The sequence below is a fragment of the Protopterus annectens genome, chromosome 9.part0 (genome assembly GCF_019279795.1).
Source record: "Protopterus annectens isolate FY-2018-M chromosome 9.part0, PAN1.0, whole genome shotgun sequence".
In the NCBI taxonomy this organism is placed as follows: Eukaryota; Metazoa; Chordata; order Ceratodontiformes; family Protopteridae; genus Protopterus; species Protopterus annectens.
In genome coordinates this window covers 598,627,799-598,653,634 of record NC_056743.1, presented here as the reverse complement: position 1 = coordinate 598,653,634, position 25,836 = coordinate 598,627,799, and the positions used below count along the sequence as shown (strand labels likewise).

At 41.3% G+C, this 25,836-nt stretch overlaps 1 protein-coding gene across 1 annotated transcript in view; it reads right to left on the bottom strand.

Moving 5' to 3' along the window:
• Window positions 1–25,836, bottom strand: part of CDCA2 (cell division cycle associated 2) — a 1,716,206-nt gene that overhangs the window by 280,830 nt on the left and 1,409,540 nt on the right. The gene's annotated exons all lie outside the window — the stretch shown is intronic.

Sequence of the window (25,836 nt, the reverse complement as noted above, 5' to 3'; positions counted from 1 at the left end):
GGAGCCTGGTCCCTCCTTGACTTCGATAATACCAGACATTGGAATAACCTCGGCGGATGTACCAGCGGGTACTTCAGAAGCAGCTTCCTCAGGGGTAGGGCACTGAAGTGGACTGCTCTAGTGGACGTCCCTCAACCCCTATTATTGGTGGTCGGCAAGCCATCCAACGACAGAGGGGCAGAGTTGGTAGGCCTTGAAACTTTGGCCTTTTTTTTGGCGGTTCCACCTGGGTGGCCAACTCCAGATCCATTCTTAACGCTAAATTTTTTAATCTCTGATTCTCCAAATACAAATTGAGGGCGCCAGATGGCTTCTGAGCATTTTGGGGACAAAAAAGTGGCAGATGGTGCAGAAGGTATAATCATGTTCCCGGCCTAAACAAAATACACAACAGTCATGGGAGTCTTTATGCGGGATTTGACCTCTGCATTTACATTTACCTTTCTTAGTGGACATCGGCTAAGAACAGATAAAGAAACCAAGCTCAAGCAAAAATATAAAGAATTCCCCAACAGGGTACTTAGCTTTAGGCGTCTTGAAGGAGATGAACGAAACATTCGATCTGATGTTCAACTGCGGCAGAAAAGTTCTAAGGTCTGTGCACGCAGATGTCACATTTAAGGCCCCTGGTTTATGGCCGTGTGTGTGATGTCCCACGCACCAGCAGCAACTAGGCTTAAGCTTTTGCATAGGAGCTGACATTCAGGTTATCTGAGCCGGAGGACTCCACAGTAAGAATGCAACATGAGAACAGAAGGACATCCACAGTTTCCTGGGACAGAAAAGAGTCACCACAATGGTCTCTGGAGAGTCCTTATGAATCTTCAGAATGACAATGGATATCAGTGGAAACTGTCAAAAAATACAGGAACATTCTTGTCCAAGAAAAAGACAACTCATCTATTTTCCATGCCTTCTTCTGTGCAGTCCTACAGAAAAATGTTGCCAATTGAGTTTTTATGAATGGGTGGCAGAATGAGTTATCTGGAGTGTTCCCCACAGCTGGATCAATTCCTAGTAGATCACGGATTCAGTTTCCATTCATGAGGGTCAGTCCTGGTCCTGCTCAACTGGTCTGCAGCAAAAAGTTTGCTCTGACAGGATGAAGATGACTCAAGTGAGACTGCACTGAAAAGCTATATCCTAGTCTACCACAGCTAGCATGCAGACGGTCTTTGAGACCACAAATGACTTAGTGTGTCTAAAGAATTTATGACTGCCAACATAACTTACATGTTTACAGGTTTTGATTTTCTTTTCCTTCAAAAGACCCTGCACTCCCATAAAAATAGCTCTCCAAGCAAAGTTTGACACATCCATAGTTACAGAAAGTGCTGGGAAGGAAAATGAGAGACCCGAGTTCAGATAAAACTGTTTTTTCCAAAGTATTTTCCTTCTCACAAGCCCCAATACAGAAATCTGGGATGCTAAGGGGATGTTAATGCTTGGACCATACTGACCTTGGGTACCACTGAATTTTTCTCATGCAGAATCTTGCTAAAGGAATCATTAGTATAATGGGTGCTATGACTCTAAATGTCCTGAAAAATTCCACAGCGGAGTCCATAGATGAAAAAGCTCAGGAACCGATCTAGATATAGACATTTTTTCCCATGAAAGATAAGCTCTTTGAACAGAGTTATCTAGGAGACTTTCCAGGAAAGCAATCCTGTAAGGAGTCAATCAAGACTTTGCATGATTTCCTGAAAAGCCAATATGTGCAGGAGCTCTCACTCAAATGAGATATTCCTAACACTTTGAAACAGACTCTGAAAATATAAGCAAATTATCTGAATAAGGAAAAATGTGAATATCTTGCAGTCTGCAGTAGGCTACCTCTGGAGCTACACACTAAATTTTCTTGGAGCTGTAGATAATCCTCAAAGGGTAAGCCAAAAAAAAAAAAAAAAACAATGTAATCCAGACAAAGAAAACTTTTGAAATCTGGTGCTATAAGGCTGTAATATACATCTTTTAAATATAGGTTCACCAAACTTAAATTGGGAATGAGAGGGTTGTGAAGGGCTAACATTTTGAACCTTGGAACTGTCACAAACTGGTTTAAAAAATGAAGGATCTAAGACTGACAGGCAAAAAGCTTCTCTTTGGCACCAGAAACATTTTTTGCATAAAAGCTTTCTCTTTTCTGAGGATCAGCAGCAGCTTCTATCATTCCACTTAGCAGATACTGAATGACAGGAGGGGACAAAATTTGACTGGGCAAAAGAGGATGAATCCCATTAAAAGGAGGGAAAGATTCATACTGCCATCTTCACCCCTAATGACGCACTCTTAGAACCCATTTATCTGGGACAATCCATCACCAAAGAGACAAATGGATGGATTGGCAGGGGTGGGGGATTCTGAAGATAGGCATTCAGACTTACAAGACTGCCCTTGTTTCTGGGGCTTGCACCTTTGTTTTTGGAGACCCATTACTATGTGCTTTTAAAGTCTGCACTTTTGCTTTTTGTAAAATGTTGCAGAGGTAACAGCAAAAAGTTTGACAGATTTAGAGAGGAAAGGCCGAAAAGTGAGAAATTTCATGAATCGGCTTCATTCTCACATTACACTTTTTAAGGACATCTGCAGCAGGCGGTTCAAAGACAAATTCAATCTACAGGAGAGTTCAACATTTTTTTACATCTTCAGAAGATTTTGAGTATGCAGCCAAGCAAGCCACCCCCTCTCATTTCCAAGTAGCAGCAACTCTGGAAGTGGTAACAGCTGAATCATAAATGCAATTCAAAGAATGGTTAGTCACTTGGGATGTGAACAGTATGATCACACAAAGACGAGACTTTTCCAAAGGTGAAAGAAAAGAAGTCAATGCTACTCAAGTCACAAAAGAGGCAAGTATAAACTAACATATAAGCTTGACAAAAGAATACTTTTACTCAAATCTTTCAAAGGCTTTCCTATCCTTACAGGGGGACTGACATTAACCAGATATTTAGCAACAGCTGGGTTTACCAAGAAAAACATCAGCAACAGCTGGATCTCATCTATGGTTAGAAAATAACTAATACGACTAACTGTACCATCTATCTGCTCTCTTATGAGCAAAAAAGAGGGCTATTGGGCAAGTTACAAGCTGTAATAAATACAACCTCCAATGCTAGAAGAACAGGGGGAACTACAGTAGGTTCAGGAAGTTCCAATTGCAATACATTTGAAAGTTACGTACTTACCATAACAATAGATCTGTGTGGTCTTATTTTTGTGTTAACATGTGGGTTGTCTAATCCAGTCGGATCTGACCTTGGCTCCTTATACCACAGTATTTGATCAGAGAGCTATGACTCCTCCCTTACAATTCCTCTCTCCTGCCAGAATTACCTCATGTTGAGTTTGCTAGCTGACTTCAGTTGGTCATATATTATGTAGGAAACAGTGTAGAAGGACAGGAGGGAAATCACTATATACACCAATTGGTACAATGGTTAGACATAGCCCACACAAGGACTAGTTGATCCCTAGGAGGAGGAAATGACAATGTAGCAGAGGAAAGGAGAGAGGGGATCTAAACCATGGTAAGTACATAACTGCCGTATCTGATGTCTATTGTCCGATTCAGCACTTGGAATATATTCACAAGCTATTCAAACAGGGACCTGGGTGGACTCAAGGAAGGGCAACCCTGAGTATGGCAGAGCAAAATGATGTGAGAGTCCTATGCTGCACGTCTAACTATGAGATACAAAGGTATGAGCTAAGACCAAGTTACTGCAGCACATGCAGGCACTCCTTTTGCAACTGCTGTAGAAGTTTCCATTGCTCTGGTAGTGTGAGCCTTCAGCTTTGACTGTAAGGACAGACAGTTTGATTTATAAACAATTGAAAAGCAATCTGCTAGCCATTTTGATACTGTTACTTTAGACACTTGTTATCCAGGCTTCATCTTGGAAAAGAAAACAAAGAATTGGTCTGACTTTCTGAAATGTTCAGTATAATGTACACTGAACCCAAGTTGCCTATGGACATTAAGACACATAGGGTATATTCAACTTTGTTAGGGAAATATGCAAAAAATACCGGCAAAGCAATTTGTTGGTTCAGGTTAGATTCCAAAGCTATCTTGGGGAGAAAGGAGGCATTTGTCATCAGACACACTGTTCTTATAAAGAATGAGGGTTTACAGGAAAATGCTTGCAATTCTGACACATTTTGCTGATGTAATGACAATCAAAGAGAGAGATTTCCATGAAAGAACCTTTAGATCTGATGAAGCTGTGAGCTCAAAGGTTTTCTGGGTAAGGGACTGCAATCACCTGTGGTAGCCAATGTAGATGAAAAAGCCAGCCAGTAGAATGAACTCTAAACCACATTTTATAAAAATGTTAAGCGCTTTCATTCCCTTAAGTTGGAACTTCATCAGAACAAAAAACAAGCAAAGCGGAGGGAGATTTAACTCTCCTAATACAACAAATGAGCCAGCAATTTGCTACATTACCTGCTAATTTGGAATTCATATCTTCAGAAAGAAGTGGGACTTGTGGTACTAATGACAGTTTTGATCTACCATTAACTCACCCTACTGGAGGACCAGGTCAGAATTCTATTTTAATGCTTCTCATGTTAATACAATATGGAAATTGCATGTAACTGAGTTTGGTGAGTGGAAGGAGAACTGGTTTAATATGGACTTACATGCTCACAGACATATTACTTTAAATAACAGCACTTCCCGACCTACTCATTATCTTCCTTGAAAAGCCTTTTATTTTCTTAAAGGAAACTACAATTAGAAAAGGTATTTGGCCAAGAACATTGAATTGCATCAGGTACCAAAGGGTTTAAGGCTTTGGTGCTATCCTAATAATGTTTGTGATAATCTGGAGTTTGTTCATGAATTACCGAAGGTATTTGATTCGGCAGGCTGTGCGGTCATGTGGCTTATGATCAAATATAATAAGGCTTTAGAAGACCTGTCACAGCAACCGGAATGTCTAAACAAAATGATTGACGACGACTTGAAGTTTGAACAGTACGAAACTAATTACTTGAATTTGTTTTCAAAGGTGGAGAAGCAGTGTTCTATTATTCATGAATGGAAAATTGTAAAATTAAAAAGTGACATTAAAATTTATGTAGCGGGTAATGTTTACCTGAAGGTTATCAAGGGAACCAGAATACTTCTACCAATCAGGAATAGAGTGATGTCATTCACCGGGAAGTAGCAGCAATGTCGTCTATGAATAGAGGTGGTTCCAGCATGCAAGTCCCTTTAGGACAGCACGTGAGGAGATCCAAAAGAATACAGAAGCAACAGGAACAGAACAATTCACGGAGACAGCAGGAACCTTACAGCAGATACCTGAAACAAGAAGTGAGACCAAAAACCAGATTCCAACATAATGGCTGTTTCAGGAGGTAACGGCTTGTAATGAGTTATAACTTTTCAAGCAAGTCTGTGAGTTTAGAACATGTTAATATTTTATCTATGTGGTTATATCTTTTGTACCAACCCGGCATAGTTATATTGTGGATATTTTTGATTTGAAACTTTTTACCCGCAACTTAAATCTTGCTGTATTGTAATTGTAATAATAATAATAGAACCAACAATTCAAGCAAGGTATATAGACCAATTTATTTTAATCAACCATCTTTTGGTTCTATTGCTACGTTCGAAAAATGTGAATTTGATAGAAGTAGTCTAAGTGATTCTTGTAATAGGAAATACTTTAATATGGCTAAATGTGAAAGAGCCGTTTTCAGAGACTGCTGATGACAACACTATATGGGTCATGAAACCTGACAAGGGGGGAGGGCTAGTGACTTTTGATAACAGACTATATTAATGCTACGAGTGTTATTTTAATGGAGGATTGTTATCAGGAGGTGCCCCAGAATGAGATTGATGTTGCTTATTCCAAGATTGATTTATTATTGGAAGACATGTTACTGCAGGGTCAAATTTCCAAGAGTGACCATGATTTCATGTTGAATGACAAACCAGTTATTGTTAGCATATTCGGGATTCAGTTATGTAGAGATTCATGGCACTTTTTGGAGTGCTTAAATGACATTCCTTTTTTTGAAAATGCCATTTTTGTAACCATAGACTAAATTTCTTTATGGTCATACCTCATGATGTGGGATTAGACTGGTTGGAAATGTATTTAAATAATTGTAATCGATTTTCAGCAGAAAAATAACGATTCCATCATTGTATTTATGGAAATAGTCTTGATGAATATTTTTTTGTTTTTTGATGGCCAATATTATAAACAGATTACTGGAATTGCAATGGGGGCGACATGTGCCCCCATTTTTGCAAACTTAGTTATGGCGGAATGGGAGGATAGGTTTATATTGAAGGGTGAATATCATGATTGCTGGTCATTATATAGTCGCTTCCTGGACAACATTTATTTTGTGGACTACTACTGAAGCTAGGCTCCAGGAATTCTTGGATTTCATTAATTCTACTACAACATTTTTATAATTTTCCACATCATGAATGATACAAAAATTGCATTTCTGGATATAGAGATCACTACGGATTTATAGCACTTGAGGTACTGTTCCAATATTTTTAGGACTACTACTTCCTCAAATACTTATCTTCATTTTTCGAGTATGCATCCTACATATCAGAAAAAAATCTGTAGTTAAATGTCAAATGGTCAGGATGGCCTGTATGATTTCGCAACAAGTGCTACTTAATCAAGAATGTAACATTCAGGGTACCCTAAGGAATTTTTGATAGGAATAAGAAATGAGATTATAGATAAGAGAAAGGGGTATACATGCCCCTATTTTGAATGGTAAAAACCATTTGATGTATAATGATCCTAACAGGGCTGTTCACACAAACAAGAAATTAAAATTTACTTCTGCCTTTACTTTGGATAGCAGTGCTATTGTTAACAGTATTAACAACTGGAGAATTATTTTGGCCGACAGTGGGCTTTTGAGCAAATTAGGTACTGAACCCCAGATAGTTTTTACAAGGGATAAATCTTAAGAACTTTCTCGAGTTTAATAAGAAAAACAAGTGGTCAGTAGTACAAGAAGGGTAGGTAATTTTAAGTGTGGGAGGTATTCACAGTGTCGTTATGTGTATGTGGGAGAGAATTTTAACATGCATAATAAAATGTACAAAAGGGGTGGTCTAGTTAGCTCAGTGTCAATTGTGTGCTGCATTTTATGTAGGCAAGACCACACGGAAATTTAGTGAACTTATATGTGAACACCTTTCAGATATTAAGGAGAGACGGACGAATGCTTTATATAAGCATATGGATAGTTTTTAATGACCACTATTTCGGGTTTTTAGAACAGGTCAAACAAGATCAAGGAGGGACATCAAAAGAACCTTGAGTTATATGAATTAAAATGGCAAGTTTTATTGAATGCTACAGTGTTTCCTGGAATTAATGAAGCCTGTTCCATTTATTCCACATTAAAGCTAAGGCTGTTTCTAATTGTTGTTAATCATTTTTAAGTGTCAAGTGGTCTTGGAATTTGATTGGTTGTTTTTTATTGAACAGTAATGTGATTGTTATATAAGAGAGTCATTTTAAGTGTTTTGTTCTGATGAAGTTCCAACTTAAGGGAACAGAAGTACTTAACATTAAATAAAATTTGTTTTTAGAGTTCATTCTACTAGGCAGGGGTATGCAAGTTTTGGTTTGTTCATCACCGCGTGGTTCCCACATTGTTTTATTGTTAGGGACTGCAATAAAAATAATATCCCAAGGAGGAAATGGATCACAAATTGTGGGTCTTGGTACAAATGTTCCTCTAAGGCAGGCCTTGGTCACTAAGAAAAGCAACAGAAGTATTATCTCGTGTGAAAATGTGAAATGGCAGCTATCTGAACTTTGACTATGGAGCTGTGGACTAAAACTTGCCCTAAATATTTCAGAAAGAAACTTCAAAAATCTCAGGAAACAGGGCTGAAAAAAGCACCTAACCCCTTTGAAGGGGCCCATATAGAAAAACGTTTCCATTTACTTTCATAAACCTTCTTGGTTGAGTCCCTTTGAGAGGAAGAGATATTGACTACCAGAGTAGAAAGCCTGGCATCTCTGGCAATTGTTAAAATTGGAAAAAAAATGCAGTTAGTTTTAGATCCTGGAGATAAGGTAGAGGTAACTCAGATGGGTGACTGATGAGATCCTGAATGTGATCTAGAACCCATGGCAGATACAGAAACCAAAAAAGGGGGGAAACTATACCTGCCAAGGGCAAAAGGTGGTAATGAGGACTCCTTTAGTCTTGTACTCCATGGCTTTCTGAAGGAACTTGCTGATGAGAGGAAACGAAGGAAAAGCGTAAAGGAGACCTGGAGGCCAAAAACTGGCCTGTCCCTGTGAAGGGATGATATCATAGTAACTTCTGCATTTCAGTTGAGGTACGAAGCAAAGAGGTTGCAGCAAGGTTGGTCCCAGCGGCTGAACGTCTCCATCGCTACTGTTCTATTGGCAGAACACTTATGACGCAATAGAACATCTCTGCTCAATTTGTCTGTCGGGATATTGGATGTCCCAGGTATGAGCACTGCTACAAGAAAGCAGTTCAAAGACATCACCCACTGCCAAACTCTCATGGCCTCCTGGCAAAGAGGTATGAGTGTGTTCCACCTTGTTTGATGACATACCAAACTACAGACGTGTTATCAAAGTGGATGGCAATCATATTCTTGGATGGGAGATCCTGAAAAGCCTACAACCTTAGGAGGAATGCCTTCAACTCCAAGACATTGATGTTAAGTTTGACTTCTGTTGATGACCACATTCCTTGAATTATCTTCCTTACAAAATACCTCACCCTAGAAGGAAGACCTCCATGGTGACTGTGGCCTTGGAAGTAGGGGGACAGTAAGGTCTGCCCTGAGCAACTGTCTGGGATGTAATCCACCACTGTATATTACAACTGCCATTATCTTGGTTAACACCTGGAGGACTGTGGTGAGCACAACTGCAGCACCCTGAACTGACAGTGATTGGCTTCCTGCTGGAAAATGAGAAATCTCCAGGATTGCCTCTGGATCTTGATACAACAGCAGGCATCCTGGAGATCAATACAGCAAATCGTCCTCCTCATAAGAGGTAGAATGGACTGTATTGTGACTAACTGGAATTCTGTCCATTTTACATACTGATTTAGATTGCTGAGATCCAATATTGGTCTGAGGCCCCCTGTCTTTTTTGGAACTAAAACAAACCTGGAAGAGACTCCAGATCCTAGTTGGTTGGAGGGTTGAGGAGGTGGGGGACGGTTGCCTTTTGTCAAACATCTTTAAAACCTCTGTTGCTGCAGATTCCACCTGATTGGAGGGAGTATCAGGAATCTTCTGCTTGTGCTTGGGAAGTCTAGAAAGGGTACTGTATAATCTCTGGTGACTATCCTTAGCACCCAAGGAGAAGCATTCCCCAATTGTCCCCAGAATGCAGCAGTCTGAAACATTCAGGGACAATAAGAGTCCTCTGAACAGCCCACTGAAAAGTACAGTTTTGTACCTACCATAAATGTAGATGTTCGAAGATCCACATTGCTGCAGTCCTGACACTTGGGTAGTCCGCTGTCCCAGTCGGCCCGAATACCAAAGTATAAGGCTGACGTCGGTCAAGGCGCATTAGTCTGACGTCAGGACGTCAGGGTACAAATGCGCATGACCGACGTCATTTCCTCAGTCTTTTCTTGCCCCAGATGTCAGAAGACCCTAAAAAGATAAGGCCAAACCAAAAAACAACACACCAAACACCCCTGTACCAAATATATGTACAATATATACAAAGTCAGAAAGGTACAATCCTACCCACACAACCACCCCTAAACACAGAGGGAAGGAGGGAGGGTAAATTGGACTGCAGCAATGTGGATCTTGAACATCTACATTTATGGTAGGTACAAAACTGTACTATGTTCTTCATCTCACATTGCTGCAGTCCTGACACTTGGGTAGAATCCCAAAGCAGAGGTAAGGGAGGATGGCAAATCACAAAGAAGCAGGAGCTGACAACATGCCCTGTAAAATAGCAGTGGCAAAACCAGCCCTAGATTTAGAGTAGAGAGGAAGGTGGTAATGCTTAGAGAAGGTATGCACTGAACTCCAAGTAGCTGCCTCCAAAATATCCTTAGTTGCCACCCCCCTTAGAAATGCTGTTGAAGTGGCAGTAGCCCTAGTGGAATGAGGCCTAACCCCAGCTGGAATCTCCTTGCCATGATGGGAATAACAGAAAGTAATGCAAAACCCAATCCACTTAGAAATAGTTTGTTTTGACACAGGCTTACCCTGAGAACTCAAAGCAAAAGAAACAAACAACTGCTGAGACTGCCTAAAATCCTTAGTCCTGCTTAAATAATAACGTAATTGCCTATGTACATCTAAAGTGTGCAAAATCTTTTCCCCTTATTTTGGGGATCTGCATAAAAGGTAGGCAAATGAATAGTTTGGTTTAAAGCCACACTAGAAACCACTTTAGGCATAAAGGAAGGATTAGTACGTAAAGATACCCTATCCTTATGAAAAATCAGGAAAGGCTCAACCGCCATAAGGGCCTGCAATTCAGACACCCTTCTTGCAGAGGTAATGGCTAACAAAAAAGCAGTCTTCCATGACAAATATTTCAATTCAGCAGTAGCTGCAGGCTCAAAAGGCTGTAGAGTGAGTTTCTCCAACACAAAATTGAGGTCCCAAGCAGGAGTAGGAGCTCTACGTGGGGGTCTTATATTCTTTGCCCCTCTAAGAAATTGCTTGAACAAAGGATGAGAAAACAATGGTGGGTTACAATCATAGTGAGCTGAAATTGCTGCAGCATGAATCTTAATGGAAGAGAAAGACAAACCTTTGTCCAATAACTCAGTAAGATATTGAAGAGCCACACTCAAATTTGGCTCAGAAACATCCCAATCCTTTGCTGCACACCAAAATAAAAATCTCTTCCATTTTCTTGCGTACACTTTCCTTGTACTAGGTCTTCTGGCTTCCATAATCACATTCAAAACTTGTTGAGGAAGCTGAGACCTGCTATGGTTCAAAACAGAATATGCCAGGCTGTTAGATGAAGAGAGTGAAGCTTGACATTGAGTAGATGCCCGTCCTTCTGAGACAATAGGTGCGGAATCAAAGGTAAGGGCCATGGAGGCTTCCTTACCAGACTCCTCAGTAATGGGTACCAGTGCTGCCGAGGCCAATCTGGAGCTATTAAAATCATCCTTGGCTTGTCTTGTCTGACCTTTAGGAGTACCTTTGGGAGGAGAGGCAGAGGTGGAAAGGCATACACATGAAGATTTTTCCAACTGAAAGAAAGAGCATCCACTTTCCAGGCTGTGTGATGAAACCTTTTCGTGCAAAACTTTGGCAGCTGGTGGTTTAGTGGAGAAGCGAACAGATCTATGTCTGGAGTTCCCCAGGACACTGTCAATGTCTGAAATACATGAAGATCCAGTTTCCACTCGTGGGGATCCATGATTTGCCTGCTTAACACATCTGCTAAGGAGTTCTGCGCTCCTGGCAGAAACCTTGCTTGAAGATTCAGTTGCAAGCTTAACGCAGTCTCCCACAAAATCATTGCTTGCCTGCATAGAGGATAAGAATGTGTTCCCCCTTGTTTGTTGATGTACCACATGACAGTTGTGTTGTCTGTTAGAATCAACACCTGCCCTGGAAGAAGTAAATCCTTGAAAGCCAGTAATGCAAACTGGACTGCTAACATCTCCTTCATGTTGATATGTAGATGCTGCAGTCTGGCAGGCCACTTGTCTTGTATCCACTTTCCATTCAGATGAGCTCCCCAAGCTGTGTCTGAGGCATCTGTCGTTAGAATCTGACTCGCCTCTGGCCGGGTCACAGAGTCTCCCTTGTTTAGGTGACATTCCTGAGCCCACCACAAAAATTCCTTTTGAATGCAAGGTATTATTTGAATGACAGTGTCCAAATCCTGGCAGTGCTGTGTCCATAAATTTTTGAGATACCATTGTAGCTTCCTCATATGCAGTTTGGCATTGGGAAGTACCAGAATACAAGATGCCATGAACCCTAAGGCTTGAAGGACTGTCCTTGCAGTCAGCCCGGACTGATGAGATAGTTGATGGAAGTAAAGAGAAAGATTCTTTTGTTTGTCCAGGGTTAAAAAGGCCATCTGGGTTGCTGTATTCAGTCTCACACCCAGAAAGCACATGTCTTGAGAGGGTACTAGACTGGACTTTATTTCGTTCACAGAATACCCTAGGCATCTTAGCACTGCTATCACATATTCCAAATGCTGAAGAAGCACGTCCCTTTCTTGAGCCAGAAGCAGGCAATCGTCCAAATAAGGATAGATTTGTATTCCTTTTAGCCTGAAGAAAGCTATCACTGGAGCCAGAACCTTTGTGAATACTCTGGGCGCAGTAGATAAGGCAAAGGGCAATGCAGAGAACTGATAATGAGAATTCCCAGCTCGAAAACGCAGATACTTCCTGCAAATTAGACTGATAGGAACATGAAGGTAAGCTTCCTTGAGATCCAAAGTTACCATCCAGTGATCTTTGCCCAGCAGAGGTAAAAGCTGTTGTAACGTCAACATTTTGAACTTGGGAATGTCCAGATAAGTGTTGAGGATAGACAGATCCAAAATTGGTCTCCACGTGTTCCCCTTTTTTGGTACTAGGAACAGGCAAGAATAAAATCCTAGGCCCCTTTCTGGCACAGGAACCGGCTGAATGGCCCCTATTTGGAGCAACAGAGAAATTTGCCTTTGAGCCTCTTTCCTTTGTTGAGGAGGAATGTCTGGCATGCCTTTGAAAGGAGGCAAGGTATGGAAATAAAACCTGTAACCGTGGTGCATGATATCCAATACCCATCTGTCTTGGGTAATTAAACTCCAGTTTTCTTTGAAAAGTGCCAACCTTCCTCCCAAAGGTGCTGCCAGACGAGAAGATTCTGGCAGCTGAAAAGGCAGGTCATTGGGTCTGTTTACAAAAGGACTGACCCCTGCCCTCACCAGAAGACTGAGCAGGTGAACTCCCTGTTCTAGGCCTAAAAGAACTTTGAGCTCTGCCCCTACCACGTCTAGACCTACCCCTAGACTGGGAATCATAAGCAGGATATGTCCACCCCTTGGTAGGCCAATTTCTACTAAACTTGGAGGCTGAACCTGCAAAAATCTTTAACAGTCTGCATAGACTTAGCCTTGTCTTCCATTTTCTTTAGAACTGCTTCCACAGGCGAACCAAACAACACATCAGATTGTAAAGGAGCATCTAAAATCCTTGTCTTCACATGCTCAGCTAAATTCTGATCCCTCAGCCAGGCGTGCCTGCGAAGAACCGAACCAGTGGCAGCCACCCTCGAAGAGGCCTGCACAGCATCAAAACCACATTGCAAAGAATGTTTACCCACCTGTTCAGAAACATGAACTAAATCCTGCAACTCTTTACACTCAATACCTTCCGCCAAAGCATCTACCTTAGACTTTAATTGTGAAAGGAGATAATTTTGGTATTTCAACATGTGAAACTGACAATTCAAAGCTCTCATGGCCAAAGTGGAAGAAGTATACACTTTCTTTCCCCATCTATCCAAAGCCCTTGCCTCTTTATCAGGAGGAACAGGATTTTTAACAACAGAAGCCTTAACACCTTTAGGCCCCTGAGAAACAGTTTCTGGGTCTGCCCTAGGACTCTTAAAAAGATACTTATGAGCTTCAGGCACCCTATAATATCTATCCGGTTTAACTGGAGCAGGAGGCAAAGAATCAGGGTTCAGAGAAGCCTCTGCAAAAACATCCTCCACCACATCTAGAACAGGAGGTATAGCTAAAGGCCTATGCTGGGGCAGAAACAAAATTCCCTAAGCCTCTTCCTGGAATCAGAGAAATCCTGACCTTCCCATTTAAAATGCTCCCTCATGGAATGAAGAGTCTCTGAAAATGAAAAATCCTCAGGAGGAGAAGCAGAAGGAGTAGAATCATCTACATCAGAATCAGAGTAAGGGAATACTCCTGCAAGTCTTCAGCCGAAGACTCAGAAGCATCCGAACACTGCTCAAAACTCCCAAGCTCAGGTTCCACCCTAGGCCTCTTATCAGGAGGGGCATAGAACCTCTAATCATTGTAATCAAATCTTCTGCCATCTTAAGCATATGCTTCTTAGGTACAGACCCTGAAGAACTAGGGGTAACACCTGAAACAAAACCTGGCCTGCCCCTGGGAGAAGCCTTGGAAACAGCAGGGGAGGGCCTAACCACCTTAGGAAGGGAGGGAAGAACAGCTACCTGAGAAGCCCCTTCCGCCTGGCCTACCTCCTGAGAGGTCACATCTTGCAGTAAATAAAGTCTCTCCCTGGGATTCCAAAGAAATTTCTGGCTGAACCTCTGGCTCCACCGAGCCCTCTAAAGAACCGACGTCCGGTACTGACGGTTCTTCCAGCCTAGGCTTTGCTGTTTTGTCCTTGCGCTTTTTTGACGAAGCGGGCGTCGGAGCATCCGACGGCATTTTATAATTACACCGCTTCCCAAAACTAACCTGGCACAATCTAATCTTCTCTTTATAGTGCGTTTGTTAAATCTAGCACAAGAGCGACAGCCAACAACGTCGTGCTCAGGCCCTAAGCAAGGTATACACAAGGTATGGTAATCCCTATGAGGTATCTGTTTCCCACAAGAAATACAGTTATTCACTTTTTCTGACATCCGGTAAAATACTGAGGCAAGAAAAAACCAAAATATTCCCCAACGGGGTACTTAGCCAACTTGGATTCGGTCTGAAACTCCGACTTCGGAAAATCTCAGAACGCCAACCTGCACTTGCAAAACTGCTTCTGCATCGGACCATGCGGCAAAAAAGACTGAGGAAATGACGTCGGTCATGCGCATTTGTACCCTGACGTCCTGACGTCAGACTAATGCGCCTTGACCAACGTCAGCCTTATACTTTGGTATTCGGGCCGACTGGGACAGCGGACTACCCAAGTGTCAGGACTGCAGCAATGTGAGATGAAGAACATCCATGGTTTTGCAGACCACCTCTGCCTCATGGGTGACATCCAGTGAAGTTCCCTCCTCCTCTGCCTCAGGAATGCCTGTCCCCAGATGTGTCCTTTTGAAAACTTTGGGATTTCCTGAACCACATTGTCCTTCCTCCTCTGATTTCTGCTAAGGATCTTTGCTGAGTAAAGAAAAAATTATCCCTACAGCAGACGAGGTCTTATTGCTCTCTCCTCTCCTGGTAAGCTTTTCCTTTACTTTTGGTCCAAATGAGGCGGCGCCATCATAGGGAGCATTTATGAAAGAAGTCTTAAAGCTTCCCGCAAAGCCACATCCAGGCATGATGTTGCATGGTAATATCTGTGATGGCTGCCCTTGCTGTACAATCTGCTGCATTAGATAGAAGTTTCATGGCTACAATGGGGAATGACTGTAGGGAAGACATTTGAGTATCCACTCTTTTCTGGACATCTGTTCTAGTGGATAGACCAGACCTCAAGGAAGAAGCTATTGGTAAAGGTCTTAAAGGGAAAAATGTTTCACTTATGAAACAGAATGGAGTTCTTGGTCAACACATCTGATTAGGCAGGTGGCAAACAAGATTGGAGATGATTCAGGCAGAAGAGGAGAATTGTGGGTATGGGTTGAGTCAGAGCTCTCAGATTCAGTACTATAGCATAAGGTGCCAATGTCTGATCCAACCGGATCTGACAAACTATACGTTGTATCGGATGAAAATAAAAAACACTGAATCATAATTTCTTTACAAACAGTGGAAGATCATTAAGTTCCCACTGAAAAACTGATAAACACTGTATATGGTTTCAGAAAAAGAAACTCCTTCCAAAGTACTATCAGAAGAAACATTCTCAGAATCAGAAACCTGAGGAGAGAAAATAGAAGCTAAGCTTTCCCCTCAAGTCATGTTCATATTCAATGTCTCATCACAGAAAACCAGAACTGGTAGGGTCTAGAGTCTGAATTAAGCCCTCAACTAATCCCAATAAACCACAGGGACAGGTAAAGATAAATGTCTGCCTTTTTTTGCTTCTTTTAACAAGAATTTCTAAAGTAAAAAACTGCAAGAAAGACCCAGCCAAACTAGATTCCTTATTATGTAATATCTTAAACCTACTGTACTGCAAAGTCTGTGAAATATATGCAAATGACTAAATTCCAGTGCTTCAGCTATATGTCTTCGGTACAGCAATCCTATGGGATATATGCACATGGCCCTTTAAGAACATACCAGTGTTTCAGGTACATGGTGCCTGAATGCCCACGACATTTTACTTTCAAGTCTACGAGTACATTCAGGCCAATAAAGCCAAACCCTACTAGCTGCATTCATGTCATGTTTCAGTCTTTTCTGACCTTATCAGTACAACATAAGTAGATTGTTTTGCTATACTTTAGAAACACAGAGCTTAAAATCAAACTATGTCCATAAACATTTGGATGCCTGCAAAATATTCCAAACATCCAAACCAAAGGCTGAAAAGGTCACACAGACAAATCATTCAATAAAAACTACATGAAGCATCCAGCCAAGCTAGAGTCTTCACAGCATAAAACCCTTCAACCTCTTGAAGTAGAAGGCCCATGGAATATATGCAAATTACCTCAAGAACAGACCAGTGGTTCAGCTACACAGCTTCTGAATGTCCACAACTTTTTGCTTTTTAAATCTTTATGGATACATTCAGGCCAATAAAGACTTAGAAAATATTTCAGAAAAAGCACACTTACATCAGACAGGCAAAACATCACTAGGAACAGGCATCCCATCTAACCAGACACAGAAGTACTTCCTTGTCCCTTCCTTTAATATCGACAAGAGTGGTTTTCCTTTCCCCACCAAGGGTACTATGGGGACTACACCAGAGTGAGATAAGGAAAAAATGAATGGTTTAAGGAAGAGGAAATCAACTTTTCCCTTGAAAGTAGAAAGTAAAGCAAATAGTGACCAAGTCATGTGACAGTCAAACACTTTTTGCAAGCTTAAAATATTAAAGAAAAATAATTTGTGGAATGTTTCTCCCCCAAAATGAACTTACCTGCCCAGAAATGCACAAGTGTTAGCAAACTACTGACCCCTGAAATCCAGCAAGAGGAGCACACACTTTGGTGTCAATAAAGCTCAAAAGGGCTTGGCAGCCAAACCACTCTCACTGGCTGGGCATGCAGAAGGTGTTGTTAAGCGTTGGAAGATGGCCAGCTGTTATACTCTTACCCGAATACAACCCATACAGCTGAAGCTACTGCAGTAGTAATCGAATGATGACCAACTTCTGGGGCTGCATTAGGATTAGCAAACAGGTGCTTGTGAATCTATGCTACCCTGTATAACTGTTAGACACTTTGGGAGAAGGAAGCTGACTATCAGGAAAGATGGTAGTGGTGAGAAAAACATTCTCTAAGGTAGGAAAGACAAGAAGAATAGCTGCAGCTTTAGCTATTTATAACAAACAACCCATAATACATTTTTTGTATCACAGGAACAGCATTAACGATATAAAATAAGCCTAGTACTTATTATACAGCAGGAACTTCTCATTGTTACATTTGTTAATGCCTGTTATGTACTTCACAGATAAAGATTCTAGTTGTCTACTGATGTACTATGTTCATCTGTAAATATGTTGTAATTTCTATGTTAAATTGTTAATCACTATGTAATCCAATGTAACTACTGTCTGTTTATTTTACTGTGGAGCTTTTCTCCCTGGGCCTCCGCTGAAAATGGACCCACGTCCAGTCGGACACTCCCGGTCAACAAATTTAAATAAATAAATTAAATAAATAAATAAATAAATAAAAACCTCTTTCATTTTAATTTGTCAGCAAAGGAAATCTCTTCAGCAGGGATATCTGAAGAAATACTTTCCTGAGAATCAGAAAGCTCTGCCCAAGAGAAATTCCTGAAGTATAACCATTTCCTGCAGTGTGCGCGCTTTTGACTGAAATCCCCTGCAACTCGCACTTTTCATGCCTAAACAGAAAAAAAAAACTATATATATATATATATATACTCCTTGGAAAATTCCAGTAAATCTGCCCTGTCCACAGAAAATGAAACAGGAGACAAATTGTTTCCTCACCAAGCACAATCTTCCTGAAAACAGTCAGTCACCAAGTAGGCACACTGGTCCCAGCTTCCACTTCATTATCCAGGCCAAGTGAAGACCTTTCACCTGCCCCTTCTCCTAACTCAGACAAAAGCAGCACTTCATTGCACACCAAGGACATCCCCACAGTCACAGAGGATGTGGCTATCCCCCAAGCCATTGGTGGGTGCAAAAATCTACACAGAGAACTGGTGGAGAAAGACAGGCATTCTGAGCAACATAACACAGCAGAGTCATTTACCAACAGCTGAGGCAGAAATAGGAGCAGGCCTGACACCCAGGGACTCCTTTACCATTTTCTTTTTGCATTTTGGAGAGGGTACTTCCATGAATTAAGCTGGTACAATTAATCTGTAGTTGTTTTTTTGTATAATTTTTAAAGACTCTAAAATTATTTTTCATACAATGTTTTGTAATATTTTGGAGCTTTTCTCCCTGGGCCTCTGCTAAAAATGGGCTCCTTATCAGACTTTCCTGGTAATCAAATGTTAAACAAACAAATGAAGACTGAATGTTGTTCTATAACTAAGCAAATGACAATATGTTTAAGGCAGGAAACAGCCTGGATTAGCCGTTGATGTGCAAGGCAGAAAACAAGTGGTTCTGAGGCAAGTAAACTACTGCCACTTTCCCCAGAACCACAGTATCCTTACCCCAAACACACTTTCAAATAAGGACAATTTTAGTCAAAAGTAAAACTTTTCTTCACAAAATGTTCAAAGAAGCCTAAACCGATGTGTCATAGACATGAAATACAGACCAGAATTTTCAGTTTCCCAGTTAATGCGCCATTTTGACAGGAAAAACATCAGCTTTCCTCATAAAATAAAATGGATCACTTTCCACAATGAGGACTTTTAGTTAGCCAACTGACATTTCCATGTGGCCAACAAGGGGAATGCTCTTTTCTGTGGGGAAAAAAGCTCTGAAGCTTTTAGTTCTCCAACTGTATTTTTATGGAGCTCTGCTCCAGCTCCCGACACTCAGTGAATGGAAAGCAACCTTAGCTTTGTGAAGCGGACGAGTTGCAGTGGAAGTAGGGTCCATTTAGGTTAACCTACTGCAATGGTATCTGTTTGATCATCACAAGTTACTATAACAAAATAAATTATTCTCTACAAAACTGATTTAAGCTAGGCAGTTATCACAGATGACTAAGGCTATGAGGTGCTAATGAGCATTTCTTAGCATTCCCCTCAAAGAGGAGAGGATGATTAAAATAAATTATGTACAGGCTGGGGATACAAACATCAAATAGAAAAAGTGTCCCACATGCAGAACGTTTCTGAGATAGAGGAAAAAGAGACTATTCATAAGATATTGTCACTGACTCAAGTTTGCCTATTAGAATTATTGTCTCACTTGAAACGGAAATTGCCACAACAAAGTGGCTAGTTGAATTTACCACTCACATACCCTCAGTTTATCAGCATAATGGAATATGAATACATTTCCCTTGTTTGCTGTGGTTACAAACTACTCTCATGTTGACTAAATGGATAACATGAGAGAATTAAAGAGGGGATTCTCTCGCCCTTTGAAACATTAAAAGGTACCTGAAAATATTTTTTCTTGGTGTTCTATCCACAGACTGACCATAGCCAACAAAAAGTTCTAGTGCACATCCTTACTACTTCAAATGTGGTTGACTGTATCAAAAAAATACACTTCCTTGCAAATAACTAACAAATGAAGAAAGGCTGCAGGTTAAGACTATATCCAAATTACAAGGTGATACAAAGGGCTTAGCCTGCAAATACTACAGCTGCATTAGGCTAATCCTCCAATGAAATCCTTTGAATCAATAATAGAAGTGTAGCTGGAAAAGCAGCACCCTATCTCTAACACCAACTAGTGCCCACTAACTCAACTCTTCAAGTGAGGAGCAAAAACAGGCAAGATAACGCATCTGCATGGAAAAAGGCCAACATTAATAAACACTGTGATAGCATCTTTCATAAAGATCAGAAATATTTAAGCCCAACTTAAAATGCGTCGACAAGCCTTTGGGATAAATGGGCAACCAATTTAGTGTGATACATACTACTATAAACTTCTACCCCAATAACTTGCTCCATTCTAAAGTGTTTTTTAGTCACTGAAACTTTAGAACAAAGGGCACTTCTTGTTTCATTCTCATAAGTAGGTAACTAGGCTATCGGCCCAAAGGGATTTATAAGCCTAGCCGGAATGTTTTGGCTTTCGCCACCCCTTTAGATTAGTTCCCTGTGCTTCTGTCCAGTAGAGCCATTGAAATGATCCCTGGGGTAAACTTTCTGTTTCCCATCCACTCGTCAAGGTTTCTCTTGAAGAGGGTTAGTGAGGAGCTCTGCCTAATGTAGACTGGAATCTTGTTCCAGACCATGGGAAGTCTCTGGGACAGGAATCAACCTCCAGCATGTCCTATTTATTGTTGTGGTGAGGTTTACATCCCTGGAGCATGTGGCTCAAGGGGATATGGTTTTCTTTAAGTGGAGCATGTCCATCAATTCTGGGTTGGACATGGCCTTGTATGTCAGGCAGAGATCACCTCTGAGTAGGCGGTATGCAACAGAGTACAGCTGGAGTTTCTTCAGTCGAGCTGCATAGGGCATCTGCTTGAGGCCAGTCCTCTTGGTGAGGACCTTCTGAGGTTTTTCCAGTTGTTGCAGGTGTCTTGTAAGGTACATCCCAAATGGGGCATTGCACTCTATGATTGGTCTGATGAGTGATGTGTAGAGGGGCCCAATGACCTTTTTCAATCTGGATGCGAACCCTTTTGTGATTAGGTGGGCTACATAGAAGGACTTTCTAACCACTTTGGCAATGTGATTATCAAAGGAGAGGTTACTATCTACTTGGGTCCCCAGATCCCTTATTAAGTCTTCCGTATTTAGGGGGCTACCACCTATGTGGCAGTTTGTGGGTACTTTGTTTTTTCCAAAGGGTATGACTATGCACTTTTTGGCATTTAGCTTGAGACCATGGTTTTGACACCAGGTATGTGTCTTAGTGAGACCTTTTTGGAGGATGTCTGTGACAGCCGGAGAGTCAATTATCACCCCTAGTTTGCAGTAGTCTGTGAACTTGGTTAGCCATAGACCTCCTGTGCTTGGCTGTACCTCTGAGAAGTAATATGCCGAACAAGAGGGGTCCTAGGATTGAGCCCTGGGGAACACCACTTTTAACAGGTTTAGAGTCAGACCTAGCTCCTGCAACTCTTACCATGTGGGTTCTGTCCGTGAGCCAGTTGGCAACCCATCTAGTGGCGTAGGGGTTTATGTTCAGGCTGGCAAGCTTGTCTATAATACCAGAGTGGGGAATAGTGTTGAAGGCCTTTGCGAGGTCTAGGTAGGCTGTGTGGACCACCTTTCCCTCGTCTATAGCCTTGGTAACTTGTCTCAAAGAAGTCCACCAGGTTTAGGAGGCATGATCTGCCCTTAAAGCCGAATTGGGCTGGGTCCAGGGTTTGGATGTTTCCAATGTCTCTGTTAATGAGATCCATGATGATGCGCTTCATAGCTTTGCAGACCAAGCTAGTCAGGCTTATAGGGCGATAGTTCCCAGGGTCCGTTGTGGCTCCACCTTTGTGAAGCGGAATAAGCGTTGCTGTGCACCACTCTGTGGGCACGTAGCCTGTGGAGAGGCTGAGTTTAAACAGTGTGTTTAGGTGAGGGGGTTAGTTCATCTTTGAGCTCGTGTAGGATGCAGCCTGGGACACCGTCTGGTCCCATTGATGCTGTGTTTCTGGCTTTGGAAAGGGCTGTTTTAACCTAAGTATCTGTGATTTCAGGGGCAATACAGTCTTCTGGTATAGTTATGGGCCCTTTTGGGGGTGAGAGGGGGATGAAGTATGCACTGAACCGGTCTGCCAGGATGTTGGCTATATCGGTCGGCTCAGTGTATTGTGTGCCATTCTGCACTAACTCCGAGCAGATCTGAGAATTCAAGTGTAAGAATAGTGTACTGTCCACAAAGAAAAATAAACACTAGTCTTGTCCAGAAGGATAGAGCCCACAAATGAAGCAATAATACGTCCTGTTTATTAATGGATACATGCGACAGAGTGAAAAACCACTGATAAAGTAAACGGATCAAACGTTTTCATCCACCAGCATGTGGACTTCATCAAAATCAATTAATTAATTTAAAAGAACGTATTTAAACACTTTGTGGCGCCATCACTGCGCTTCCATTTAAAGAAATACCTCACTAGTAAAGTTGCAAAATACTGACGTATATCCATTAAATAAAAGTGCATATTAGGCTCAATATATTTTAACTAAATACATAAAAATAAATACAGAAATGAAAAAAATTAATATACTAACAACATATGAATGATCAGATGTGTAAAGTCGCTGATGTTGGCTGTCATGGGAATATCTAAACAACATAAATCTAAATACACTCTGCATAAGCTGCTTTTATACCCAAGGAATACATGTCTAAAATTTAAAATACATGTGACATAATGAATAACAATTGATAAAATATTATTAAAAATGCTAAATCGATGTAATGAAATCTATTTTTAAATAAATATTAAAAGTTAATAAATATAATAGAAATAATAAATATGGTATCTACAATACGTATGGGTTACAGTTAAAAAGATATCTGTATCTTCATCACCATAAATGAACTACAAATAAGAAGGTGACATCCATAACATATACGCATACATATCTATCATTAAAAGCATGCCTAAATATGAATAATTGAATAAAAATACATAGGTTGAAATGCATTCATATTTTCTATATCTTATTGAACTATTTATAAAAAAGGCTTGATGGAAATGTAATTGTTTAATCTAATATGCACTATTTTATTTAATGGCTATACCTCAGTATTTTGCAACATTACTAGTGAGGTATTTCTTTAAATGGAAGCGCAGTGATGTCGCCAAAAAGTGTTTCAATAGGTTCTTTTAAATTAATTGATTCTGATGAAGTCCACATGCTGGTAGATGAAAGCGCTTGATCCGTTTACTTGTTTGTTAGCAGTGTTTTTTCGCTCTTTAGGTTTTTCGCATTTATCCATTAATAGACAATATCTGAGAATTGCCACTTAGATTCTTGACATATCTAAAGAATGCCTTGTGGTTATCTTTGGAGTCCATGGCAATTTTTCTTTCAAAGCTAGCCTTGGATGATTTTATGAGGGAATGTAGTTTATTGCTGATACTGATCAGGGATGTCTTCCCTTCTTGGGATTTTACTCTTTTCTGTACTAGTTTCCTCCTCCTATTGTATAGCTTGTTTATGGCAGGGGTCCAACCAGACTGGTTTCCTTTTCTTGGAGGAGTGAGCCTTGGTTTTGTTTGGGATAGCACAATCCATACATTCTTGTAGGTGCCCGTAGAGTGCATTAGTAAAGGATTTTGCAGCTTGGACAGCGTTATCCTTTAGTATGTGGGCTTTGAAACTTCCCACCTTGGTCTTAAGTAACGTGAAGTTTGCTTTTGAAAAGTTTTTCACGGTGGTTTCTTTGACCAGGGGTGGTGGAGGAATGTGGATATCCAGAGTGATTAAGTTTATGGTCAGATCTAACCAGCGAGGGGTTGACCTCCGGTGTAGAACACCGGTCGCCCATGTTAGTGATGACCAGGTCCAATATGTCATCACCTCTGGTGGGGGTATTAACAAGTTAATCCGGGGCTTTTGAGTTTATAAATTCTAGGAAATGTTGGGCCAGGGAGTTCGTACTTGATTAGTTCTCCCAGTTAATGTTTGGATAATTGAAATCACCCAATATCAGGGTGTTTGGTAGGACCTTTATGTTTCCAGGAATGCAGAGTGGGGGTCCTGGGACATGGTGGGTGATCTGTAGCAAGCTATAATTTGAATAGCAGTTTTGCCCGTTGTTAGTTGCACGTGGATGATCTCTGAAGCATCGTGCTGTGCCACTAACCTGGAGGTGTGGGTATCCTTGATGAATATGGATACTCCCCCCGCCTTCTGTATTTCAGTCCGGGTTTTCGGGCCGAAATGTATGGTACGAGTTGTAGCCTGGTAGTGCTGGGGTGCTCTCTGGAGCCTTAAACCAGGTTTCTGTTACTGCACATTTATCAATTTTCTCCATACTGAGGAGTGCCTCGAGTGCGTGCATTTTGAGGTTTAGACTTCTGGCATTGAGCAGCATTACCCTCAGTTTTTTGATACTTGTGCTATTTACGGCGGTGGGTTTGTCTTTTGAGCCTTGCCTAAAAAAGGCACTATGGGGATGGCAAGAGCCGCGGCCAGTATTCAAAAGCCTAAGGGTGACAGGTGCAAGCCATCTCTAGCAAAGCAGCGTGGCTTGTCGAGCATGTCATCCCAGACTGACAGACAATGAATCCCCTTTGAATGACACCAGAAGCTTAGCCAATTGTTGAAATTAATAATTTTTTCTCTATACCGTGGTATCATTCTTGGTGAGGGCAGAATGCTACTCAGGGTCAGGGTCATACCAGCCTGGGCTACATGATCAGAGAGCTCCTCCATGTCACTTTTCATGTAGTCCAGGGAGGTACAGCTCAGGTCATTCACACCAACATGGACAATGAGAGAGTCATATTTGTACTTGTTCTGGAGTGACCCGAGTGCTTGTGTAACATGGCGGATCCTGGCACTCGACAGGCAACTAACAGTAACCTTCTCCTTGCTCAGCCTAGTGAGTGGGACGTCAGTGTGCCTGACTATACAGTCACCTATTACCAGTGTGTTGGGTATGTTAGTTTGCCTTAAGGGCTGTGAATGCATAGCACACTGGCTTTGTGAAGTATGTGTTTCATGGTTTGTGTTGGGGGGGGTGGAGGTTGTCTGGATGTCTGCTTTGGAGGTCTCTTTCTTTTGCAGATTTTTATTTAGAGCCTCAGAGTATGTTTTTGTGCATTTGTGTGTGTTTTTTTGCCAGTGCTGGTTTCATAGGTCTGTGACACAGGTGGTGTGATGCAAGTAATTCCCTTCTCCTCTTGACTGCCTGGTCCAGTCTTGGGTTGAGAGAGCTTAGCCTCCAGTTTGGCTGCATAATTGCATCTCTCGCATGTATTAGTGTTTGGTGGAAGGAGGAGAGGGTTGTCTGTGTACATGAGGCAATTGTAACATTGCCTCAAAATGCCCAGATTCACCAGTTGGACTAGAGAGTACACCTGAATCTGCCCTTTGGACATGCCTGGATAGGTACAGTGAACTGTTTCTGATTGGCTGGTAAGGTCGAATAGAGAGCCTTGTCGTTCCTCTACAGTATAGGGGGTCTATAGTGCTAAGGTTTATTAGTGCTTGGTATGAGTTTTGGGCAAGTGCAGGGATGAGAAGTGAATGATTTCAGTGCTTAAGTTGAAAGTTTGTCTAGTTCCAAGGGAACAATTGAAGAGTAGACTTTGTGTAGCCGGGAATAGTTATACCCTAGCTAACAGGCACTGCTCGGCATGCAAAACCACGCAAATGCGGGTTTTAGAGAAATACCAAATACATTTCAAGCAAAAATGAAAAAATAAACCACCCTAGTCCAAACTACAAGATTCCAACAGAAGAGTTCAACTCCATGATAATGAACTCAAGGACTGCTGATTTCTATAGGAATTCACCGTCAGTGTGGTTTTGAATCATGTGCTAGCAATGATTCCTTTCTTTTAAGAAAGGCAGAGTTTGTATATACAAAATCCTTTTGTGGTGGTGGGGGAATTGTCCACAATTAATAAAATTTAAGGCAAATATTTCATGAGTGGGATGAATTACAGTTTAAATTATTCATTTGTTATACAGACAGCTAAAAATGCATTGCTGCTACTGTGTTTCAATACCTGTTCTGACTGCATAT